We start from the raw sequence: 11,578 nt of genomic DNA, 5'->3' as shown, positions 1-11,578 counted from the left end.
AAACAAATAAAAAAAAGCTGACTAGGGTTTCTTTTGGGTTTTGTTTGCTTGTGTTTTGTTGGATGGGTTTTTTCTTTTTTTTGGGGGGGGTGTGCAGGGAGAAATAGATTTTTCTCATGTGGACTCTAATTCAGAAACTAGTAAGTGAACAAAATGATAAATTCTGAAAAAGTCCATTCTCTGCCTCCAGCATTGGTGCTATATGCTTGGCAGGAGACCCTAGAAATTTCACAATAACTCATCTCACTTCAGAACAGATATTAATTATGATAATGAAAATAATCTAGCTAATCATCTTCCTTTATTTGTGAGCCAGCCACAGGAATGTTTCCACTGGTAAAGAGCTGGTGTCAGGCATGGGGTGTTTGGGTGGTTTTTGAGAGCCTTCCCCATTTGGACACCAAGGTGCTGTAGCCCATGTATTCTCCTCAACATCCCTGCAAGCACAGCTTGCCCCAGGTTGGTGCCAATGTGTCCCCCCATACTGAATTCCTCCTTCCATGTTCCCCTGGTCCTTGCTCTGCCCTCCCCACTTCTGTCCTTCTCTTTGTGCCTGTTCTTTCCTTTATGTTTGTACAACTTACTCTTTTCTCAAGCATCCTATTCCAAGTCATCTTTCATCCAAACCCCTTTTGCTACATTATAGACTTAGTCTTGGCCTTCTCAGAGATCTCTCATCACTCCCTTCTTCTCAGGAAACTTTTCTCTCCAAACCATTTTCTCCCTGCCAGCAGGGAGGTGTGTTCTCATCTCATCCCTAAGTCACATGGAGCCATGGCCAAGGGCAGGACAGGCATGACTGGCTGTAGATTTGGCTGAACAGTGGTCAGTAGCAGCAAGGAGGAAGTAGAGCTTTGAAGACACAGGCTTATGACTTGCTTTGACCATTAGAAGAAACACAGCTACTGATATTTTCAAGGGATAAACCTTTCTTCCCCCAGGAAGACTTCAGGAATGCTCAAGTTCACTGTTTTCCTATCTGATGGTTCCTTTTCACTCTGGAAGAGGACAACTCTCCCTTCCCTCTAGGTTTCCATGCAGACACTGATAACCAGCACAATGACCAGCTCCAGACAATGCATCCAGCACTTTAAAGGTGGATGCATCACTAACAGACCTGCTTTATGCTATGCAGCACATTTCCCTTTTACAGCAGGAAACAAGGCTCAGCAGCCCCTCTCACCTTGGACTGACCTGCTGGCACAAAGAGCCTTGGTGGGAGAGAGCTGGAGCTGATAATCCCTTTTAGAATTAGGCTGGGTGAGTTCAGTCTTGGCATTCCTGTCACCAGCTTGAGGTGAGGGCAGGGACTGAACAGCCTGAAGAGCTGGCAGTGCCCATGACTCTTGATTACCAGCACAGCATGCTCCAGATTCCATGGCACAGTGAGCTGAGGGTCTTGGGAAGCTTGGCTGCATCCCAAACTTGCTCCTGGCAGAACTGGCAGATCTTGTAGCCAGTGTTCCTTTTGGCCAGACATACCCCATCCCTCTCCTTTCCTCACTGCCCTGTACTCAGCTTTGGACTGTATTTGTATCTGTATTTGTATTTTTATTTGTATTTGTATTTGTATTTTTATTTGTATTTGTATCTGTATTTGTATCTGTATTTGCTGCCTCCCAACCTGTGCATTCACAGGGTTTGATGCAGGGTGGAGTGTGTATCTCCACAGTAATTAATTCCATCTTTCCAGAGACATGTCACTCAATATCAGAAACTGCATAATTTTAAGTTGATTTTTGGCCATAGCTTTTATAGGAAATATCTATCACAAGGTTTAAATCCAGTAGACTTACAACAGTCTTAAATCTAGCAAAATACGTTTTAATTTTTTTTAATAGAAATTAGAGCTAGAAAACTTCCAGTGATAATTGATCATGGAATGCTTAGCACAGGACTGTTGCCAGTGCTACAGTGCACTTTTCTCTTTCCTAACATGCAACTTCAGCACAGGATTGGCATTGCCCTCCCAGACTGTGCTGTTGAGAAGGTTCTCTCTCATACCAAGCTATCCAGACTCTTCTGGAACTGAGCACACTTTGTACAGGGGCTTTAAACCTGTCCTCTGCACCCACACAGTGCAGCAGCACCATCTTCCTTGCCTGTGCAGGCCATGAGTGAGCTCCAGAGCTGGCCCTGTCTGGAATGGAAGTGGCTGTTCAAGCATTAGGAGAGTCCCTAAACACTGGGGCTGAAGTGGCTGGCACTCATCTGTGTTCTGGTGGAAAGCAGCGAGCCAGGGCTAGTTGATAAATTTGTGGCTTATCAGTAACTTTAAAAAGTCCAGAAGGCTCAATCTAGGGCATTTCATTGAAAGCCAGCCCGATTTGATCTGTGTGCCCTGAGCTGAGGGATGTCACTAGGCATCACTCTTTCTCTTGAGCATCACTGATTCTCCTGCCTCCAGGAGAGAGCAGGTCCCTGGGGCACCTAGAGGCTGGGTGCAAATCCATCTGGATAGCACTTTTTACACAACAGGCACCCACAATTTTATCTGAATTCTCCTTGCATTTTCATGAGTTTTGGAGGATGCTACCATTGCTAAATAATTAGCAGCAGCAGCTTGCTGGCAACGATCAAACAAAGTAAAAAAGGTTTTGTTTTAGGATGAAAAGAGATTGTAATTAGCTACTTGCATTTACATTTCAACCACAGAAGTGGAGTGACTCCAGCCCAGCAGTGATGCCTGTGAACCCTTTGATTCAGGGTCACAGGAGGTATCAGCAGGCCTGTTACAATCTGTCACCAAAGCTGTCCAAAGGGCTGTGCTTGGCCAGTCAATATACAGTGCTCTTGTGCATACCACAGCCCTTGGATAAAAACAGATGGCTGGAGGATTTCACCTTTCTCCAAAGTGAGAGACAACTTTTTCTTTTGAGGAGCAAACTGTTCCTGACTTGGCTCTGCTGTTACTTCCTGGACATTTCCTGCCTGTTTTCCTTTGAAATGCCTAGCTGTGTGCAGGGACAAGACAGCTGTGCTGCTTTGGAGTGCACAGGTTTCACGTAGTGAGAGTCCTAATTGCAGATGTTAGAGATAAGGGGGTGTGGAGGAGCCTGTTCTCCTGACCCCTTCACACTGAGGTGGTCACCAATATCTTACCACAAGCCTCATAACCACTGCCATTTACACCTGACTGGGCTGCTGAGTATTCAAATTTTCTCTCAGCAAAGTTTTCCTTCCCTTTCCCCCTCATCTACATCCCTGAACGTGGTCTTGTTTTGATTCTTGTGGTCCCTTGAGCATCTGGATTTGGCTCATAACTCAGGAGGCTATTTTTCTGTCATGTGCTCAGAGTTGTTTAACACAATTTTATCCATTTGTGGCTGTAAGCCCAATTGGAAACACGTGGACTGGTTAAAGACAGGTGGAGACTTTTCTTTTGTTAATTAGGCTTCAAATTCCATTGTGTTCCCTGTAACCAGTGGCCAGGCTCTGATCTCAGTAACACCAGACAAACCCCATTAGTGGAGGAATAACCCAGGATTTGAACTGCTTATAAACCTCATACATTTGTCTGGGGCTGTGGTATTTTGGATTTTTAGGGGTTGTTTTGTTTGTTTGTTTTTGCCTTCGCTCGAGACATTTTTAGAAAAACCATTGCCACATGCAACTAAAAGTGTTTTCTAGCCTGGAGGGGATAAAGAGAAATGTTCTGAGGCTGGCAGGGCTGCAAAGCCAAGACCAAGGTGCTCGGTTCAGACAGGAAAAGCAAGGGCTCCTTTCCCACCAGCATGTTGTCCTCCCTCCCCCACCAACCCATTTCCCTTCTGCTCTACACCCAATCCCTAATTTAATCTCCAAATCAAGGGGCTGCCATTTTGCACTAGGCTGGGGGCTGCAGTTCACCTCCCTGTGGGCTCCACCAGTAATTAGAGTAACACCTTGTGTAGTGTTTAAACAACAGATGCCTGTTGCTTCACCCACTCCAGCTATAACTCAGCTTCACGACCACCTTAGAGCTCTGTCAAGAGGTGTGGTGGGGTCAGTCTTGTTGCAAAAGGGAGTATTACCCTTCTGCAGAGTGTGTTTGTGTGTCTTGAGAAGATGGCACAAAAAGAAATAGGCTTTACAAAAAGTTAAATAGAAAGGTTTCTTTCACCTTGGGAGGCTGGGTGAAAGCAGCTGTGCTGACACCTTGGCTGTCTCTTTCCTGTACATAGAAGACCTCAGGCTTAACTCCTCAGCCACACTTGCATCCCCTCTATTCCTGCATCACAAGGAGTTTCACTGAGTTAGACATCTTGAATTTATTTACTGATTTGGCTGTTGAGTGCTGTGTGCCCATTAAAATTGGCACATCTTGCATGAGGAGTGTAAATATCTCTAAGGTTTTCTTCCTTTGTCTTTTGAGTTTTCACTACAGCACTTCCTGCAGGAATTGATTTTGTAGAAAAGGCACTGAGCCTCCAGGGTTTGTGGGGTTCTCATGGTTGCCACATTTCTCTTTTGTTTTGGGGAGCTGGTGTATGTGGCTCTGTGCTGCAGTTCCTCTGCCATGCTCCTGAGCTGTTAGGGCTGCTGTTGGCTGCCACCCCTGGCCATGGACACAGTGCAATTTGGAGTGCCAGTGCATGGAGGAGGAAGGAAAGAAAAGCAGAACGAGGCCAAAGCTCCTTGCTTGTTTTTTGTTGTTGGGTTGGTTCCCCCCCCCCCCCCCCCGTCTCCCCCACCCCCCAAATTAAAATTAAGACCATTTGGAAATTTGCTTGGGACTGCAGGGGTCCTTGCACTGCCCCCAGTGCTGAGTGCCATGTGGGAAGGGTGATGTGAGTTCTCAGGGCAGAGTCCAAGGGGCAGAGAGAGGTGTGCTCACCATTAACACTGAGATGGAGAGGGGGGTACAACCCTGCCATTTGAATATCAGACTCCAAAGGCTGAGGCTCTTTGTGGATTGGACTAGATAAAAAGATAGCAAAATCAGCAAAGTTTTGTGATAATTCACTGCCAAGTGCCAACCAAGGCACTGAGCTGAGCCAGTTTGTCAGGAGAGCAGCAGTGCACTAGGGAGGGATCACATAGGTGCCAGAAATCACAGGAGGTGGGATTTTATTTGCTAGATCAGTGTTTTTACTTAAGAGGCCTAAAGCAGCTATACATTTAAGTGCACTGCCTCTCAGGGAATTCTTGGGGGTTGAGTTCTGCTCCCAAGCTTGTGTTCAGGACAGAAAAAGATGCTGAAGTCAAAACCTTGCATCCTGTTTCTTTCTGCTGTGTTACCCACTTCCTTCCTGGGCTGCTCTCAAACTCTGGACCTCTGGCAATAATGTTAAGCAAGTAATAACTTCTCACAAATCTGTGCCCTCTCCAGTGTGAAAGGTGTCTTTTCCTTCCTCTACTTTTTATCTAAACTGTGAAGACTATAGAGTTAGCAATACACATTTCCAGTATGCTTACCCAATAGAAGGAGGTGGTTGAAAGTTTGCCTCAAAAATGCTTTTCTGTGTCAAATTTGTGACTTAAACAGAAAATTTCCAGCTGGAGAAAAATGGTCTGCTTCCTTTAGAAATTTTTAAGTGTATTTGTCAGAATCTAGAATGGTTGAAAACTGAGTTATCTTACTCATAGCATCCTTGCTAAAAGACTATTCAATTTTGAAGTGCTCTCATAGTGTCTTGTGGGAGCTGCTGGCTCCACGTGCCTGTGCAGCTCTGGTGTAGGTGCTGTGCTCACCACACATGGAATCCTAATTTGTGGAAATAACAGCAGAGGAAATTTTCATCTAATGGGTCACTTATCCCATCCCCCTGAAGCAAGATTAATTGCACCCTTCCTCTTCTCACATGTATTTATCAATCTGTTTCTAAGAATGTGCGACAATGAAAGCTTCAAACATTCAGCTATATATGCCAGTATTTGTTTAATTATGGCTATTGAAGATTTTTTTCCCCTCATATTATTTTGAAGACTCGTGCCCTTCAGAATTTTCTTCCAAATATTAAATATTAGTTTAAAAATCCTTTTCCTCATGTAAGGAGTGGGAGCTTTTGAGTAGTTTCTTCATTTGTGTTTTAGTCTTCTGATTATTACCACTGTTTTTGGAGAAATCTCCCAAAATTATCTGTATCCTTAGTTCAGTGCCTGAAACTGCAGCCCCTATTCCAGTTAAAACCTTGCCACTACTGAGCATACTGGAGAATTTTCTTGCAAAGCCTGTCATGGGGCACTTCTTTTTGTTTCAAGTTGGCTTTTCTCACAGCAGGGTGGGAGTGTTGGTTGGCTCAGATTTTTATCCAGCACAGTCCCCAGAACATTTGCTGCAGACCTTTTGTGCTCTTGGTCATTCACCATCTCTTGATTTTTTTGTTGAGTTGGTTATTTCTGCCTAATTATAGTATTTGACCTTTGTCAATAAAGACTTGCAACCAGGCAAGCCACAAATTTCCTTTCTAATAATTGTTTAAATTGATCGAGGTTTGATATTTGGTGATTTGAGGTTTTTTTAACTTAATTACAACATCCAGCCTTTATTCTCTCTGTTCCACCTCACTACTTTGGTATCATACTTAGGCTTTAAAAGGCAATCCCTATTCCATTGCCAAAATCATTAGCAGAAACAAAGAGTAGTGCCAGAGCCAAAGCAGACCTTTGAGTAATCCAGTTCCATATATCTTGCTAGGGTGAGTCTAAGCAATTTAAAACTGATCTCTAATTTTAATTTTTTTTCATCATTTTGGCATCAAGTCTTGAGAAGCTTCATTTAGACTGTGTTTCCTTCACTCTTTCTGAAAATGTCACCTGGGGCAATGTCACAAGCCTTGCTGAGCTCAGGATGTGTCATCCATCTCTTCTAGCATCAGCCTCAAGCTGAGATGAGAACAAGAGAGAAGATCATGCATCACAGCAGATCTAGCCCAACCTAGGATCATGCCCAGGGGAAAACAGGAGTGTGAAATACATGAAATACAGCTCCCAGAAGGTCCTGCAGGGCCTCCATGACAGAGCTGTTATGGTTTCCAGCCAAATACTTTTTTTGAAATTTAAGCATTTTTAAAAGTGCGTCAGTAACATTTTTCTAAATGGCTATGGTGCATCCCCAGACCCCATGTTCTTTACCAGCCTACCCTGTACTGGACTGAGAAGTTGATTAGCACTCTGATGCACAGGGTGCTTGATGTCTGGTAAGATGAAGTACACACAGAAACCTTTACTGAGATCTGCTGCACTGCTACAGGAGGCAGCAAAGCTGTGCCCAACATTTTCCTCACCATGAAAATGCTGATGTGATGTGCATGCACTTACTGATCATTTCTGGCTTTATCTGGGGCCCAGTGATTCCAGTCCTTTGGTAGACTGTCAGATTGAAATCTATCCCCAAGTCCTGCACATCTTCACCTGATGAATCCAGGCAATTCTTGAAGCAAGTTGCCCTGGCATTGAAAAAGAAAGCTGTGCTGTAGGGAACCAATCCTGTGAGCAAGGAGCTCAGAAGTACAGCACACATTCTGGTCATCAGATGTGCTCCTGCAATTTTGTTCAGTATCTAGATGTGCAGTACCTTTGGAACACTGTCAGTCACTTGATGCTGAGTTTTAATTTAGAGGAAGCACAACATACCTGGGAAGATTCAGTTTTTCACATTTGGGGGAAGGAAAAAACACTACTTCCTACCCTATCAGCTTGAATGCTGTATTTATAATCACAAACAACAACTGAGGAACAATGAATTTGAAAGCCCCCTATCAGTGTTATAACACAATATTATTCCCATTTTCAATCTACTTGCATTAGATAAAGATGATGCAGATATGCAGACTAGGAAAAGGTAAACATTTTACCTCCTCATCAATTAAGATAATGGGACATCTTAGACAGGAGAAACATTGGGTTGGAATGTTTTGAAGGGGAGGATTCATATGAGAGCTTTTGTTTATTATGTCCTGTATTTAACTCGTGGCCTCCCAAGGTGGTTTCTTGTAAGCATGAAGATATAGGAAGAACCAAGAACTCAAAGGCAAGAACTCTTGACTATTGTCATTCTGTTTTGGCTGTGTGGGGCCAAAGGACTGTTTGGAGAGGGGTGCTGATACCTGAATCTCCTAAGAATGGGCAATTGCTCTCTGCAGACTGAAGCCTAGCATTTCTTATTTTTTGAATAAACCCACAAGGGAAGTGACATGCATTGAGAGTGTGAATGGAGGGGGACTCTCCCATGTGAGTTTATTTTGCTTAGTGGGTAAGATCAGAAGGAGTCTAAACAAGGCTCTTTATTTTCAGCAACACTGAGCATCTGCTTTGAAGTAAGATCCAAAGAAAGCACACTCCCGCCTTCATCCCAATTAAAAAGCAATAAAAACTCTCTTCAAATTTTAAATATTGAAGGTAGGATATCTGCCAAGGAATCCTTTTCCTTTATAGAGGGGCAGATGTCAAATTTTGTGAGGCCACTGCATCCTCCTCTGGTGTCATCCAGCATCACTCAGTTGAAGTCAGTCACTGAGTTGTGCTGCCTTAGTGCCTGGCTCCTTGTCTGGCAGTGCCCTTCCAATGTGCAGCTCTGCAGAGCTCATGTGCAAACACTGTGTTTAGAGACAATGGCCCGAAGTCATCCCAGAAATTTCACTCAGCAGATGAGGACCTCCTGCCTTTTGGTGCTCTTCTTAACCTTGATGGCTCCAGCAGCAGAAAAGCAGCACTCTCTGCAGATTAGGAATAGTTTGGGTGATAAGAAGGGGCAGTTGTCCTCAGGCAGATGACTCTAACCATTTTCTAGTGCCTGGCACAGAGGAAAATCATATCTCCAGCTAAAACAGGGCAGTTCATGCAGGAAAAAAATAAAAGTGCCATTTTCCACAGTGGTATATCTAAGAGATTGAAACTGGCCCTTTATCTACAGAAGTATGATTAGAGATTCGGTTTTAGTTACCAGCAACTGTTTCTCCTTTCTGTCCTGGAGTGTTTCTATTCTTGTATCTGCTTTAGTTTCCCTTCCTGCAGCACAGATTAGGTTCACCAATGAGAATATAAAGGATTTACCTGAACAAAAGAGTGAAGAAGTCAATGGATGTAAGAGAAGGGGTTGGGGGAAGGCAAGAAAGGAATGATAGGAACAATATACCCCATTGTCATGGAAGACAAAAAAAAGTAAGAAATGTTTGTCTTCTCATTTCTGTGACTTCATCATTGACCACAGGTGGGTATATAGGACAGTCTTTGAGGTAGGACTGGGTCCCAGTGTAAGTGAAGCACTCTCCCACTGTTTCTTTGCATCTCCTGCCTCTCTTTATGGAGGAAGAAGAAAGCAGTACAGCTGCCCACAGAGGGATAAGTCAGGAGTCAGTACAAAGAAGCAGCCAGAACTCTTGGTGGTGTTGTTGTAGAGGTGTGTAAATGTATCCCTTACTCATCCTCAGCTTTATTGGTAGCAAACTCACTGGATTCAATGGGACAGCACTGAGTTAAAGCCAGTCTGGGAGGAAAGGCTGAACAAAAGGCCACTACTGCAGCTCTAAATTAATTCCTAACAAGAAACAAGATTCAGTCTGATCATGTTTTCTGAGCCCTTACAGGGGTTTTTTTTCAGAATTTGGATCATAATTTGCTGCTACTTCAGGTGTTCTGCACTCAGTGAAGAACAAAATGTACAATAAATCTACTTGATCTTGTGTCATGTGTTGGACACAGATATTGGCAAATCAATGCATGCATTGAACTCCCCAGTTGCTAGAATCCAACTCAAGTCTTGTTCTATTTAAATTTGTCTTGACTATGAGTTCCTTCCCTGTCCATGTCCTTCTCTCCCATGTTAGAAAAACCCAGTTCCTTCAGCCTTTCATATTTCATGCTCCAGACTCCCAGCTGTCTTATCAGCTTCTCTTGGGCCTCCCTCGAGTTGTCTCCCTTATCTCTCGGGCAGGGTGGCACACAAGTCAACTTCAACACATTTCAGCTATTGATCCAGACCCAATGACACATGAATTTTGCAGTTTGCCCATCACTTGCTGCATAAGGAAGTCTGCCACACTATTGTGTTCCTTGTCTTATTTTACCTTATGTTCTCCTGATAATAAAACATTGAGGAAACCTAAAAAAGATGAATCTATGTGATTTTTTTCAAGCTCTGCACTGATAGTGTCACTATCTTGCATATCTCTGCTCCCTATGGAAGGGGATGAACCCTGGTGTTGCCCTGAGATAAGCAAGAAGATTATCAGACCCATAAACTGCATGGGAGACCAGGAAGCTGTTTGGTCCAGGCATCCCTCTTCCCCCAGGCTACTCCTTTCTGGAGGAAACCATTGATCTTTGGCAGGCAGACGTGGTTGGGCACTCAGTCAATCCATCAGTGACAGACTAACATAAAACAGTGGCAAACAGCCTCCAGTGGTTTTGGGGAAGGGCTCCTTGGCTGGAGAAGCACAGATTCAGCATTCATTCAAACTAACTTTTAAGGAATTTTTTTATTACAGGAAACAACAATGATAATAATCTGGGGAATCTCTGTCAAGAAAGAGCCTTTGGATAATCTCAAGGAAAATATATCTGGGCAGGAAGCCTCACTTGGTTTTGTTCATTTAACAAGATCTTACACATCTTCAGAAACACCTTTTCATTTTATTCTGAATGGAATTTATAGTGGAATACACAGTAGTAGCTCAATGGTATTTAATTCAACTTTGCATAAATTTGAATGAGCACTCCCAGGAGAGCCTGAAATTTCAGAGAAAACTGGACATGATAGACAGCAAAGTCTTCCTGGGATCTTTCTCTTTCCACCTTGGAAGCTGAGTCCAGATTGCTTTTTCTACTGTGATTTTTTTTTTTATTCAGTATTTTATCTGGTTTAGTTTTATGTGTTTGAAGCAGGGAGATTATTCCTCTGAGTAATATCAGCAAATTCCTCCTGACAGCCATGATGTCTTGTTAATTTCCTTTCTTTATCCCTTCTTATTCATTTTTCTGGCACCTCAGTGGATTTGCCTGTCCTCCATGGTACTTGCACAGAGGCATTCAATATCTGCAAATGTCTGCAGTGTCTCTGCACCTTCCCTAGATCACTTTGTCAAGCTAAGCAGCTCCAGCCTCAATCAATCTTGCAGCTCCACCACAATCACCCCTAAAGGATTACAAGATGAGTGGCTTTACTAGTTAACATCATCTGCTTCCTACACTTCTAAGTTGCTTTTACTGAAGTTTAGGTCCATCCTTCAGAGGAAAGCATTGTTCAATGTGCTGAGCTGTGTGTGGCCATGCACTGTCCCTGCTGCCACAGCTTTGGACAGACTGCACACACAGGGACTTCAGGGTTTGGGTCTGAGCTGGCAAGGTGAGGTTTTGTGATGTGCCTCCAGATGATACAGCACATGACTCCCATCCTTCAGAAAAGTTGCAGGAAAGTGACCTTAAACCACATTTGTGCCTTCCCAGTCTCAGGCTACCCCAGGAGCTGGAAAAAACTGTGCCACAGCCCAGGCCAAAGCTGGGACAGCCTGGCTGAACACGTCCTCCAAACTAGCAGGAAGCTCAGATCATCTCAGCATTGTACACAGGATTTGCACACCAGAGTTTATCCATCATCCCCAGCCTGAAACCCTCCGTGGCAGATCCTGGGAGGCAGCAGTGTCCTGGGAACACAGGC

The sequence above is a fragment of the Erithacus rubecula genome (genome assembly GCF_903797595.1).
Source record: "Erithacus rubecula genome assembly, chromosome: 9".
Lineage (NCBI taxonomy): Eukaryota > Metazoa > Chordata > Aves > Passeriformes > Muscicapidae > Erithacus > Erithacus rubecula.
The sequence above is the reverse complement of the archived record's forward strand: the minus strand, read 5'-3'. Positions refer to the sequence as shown.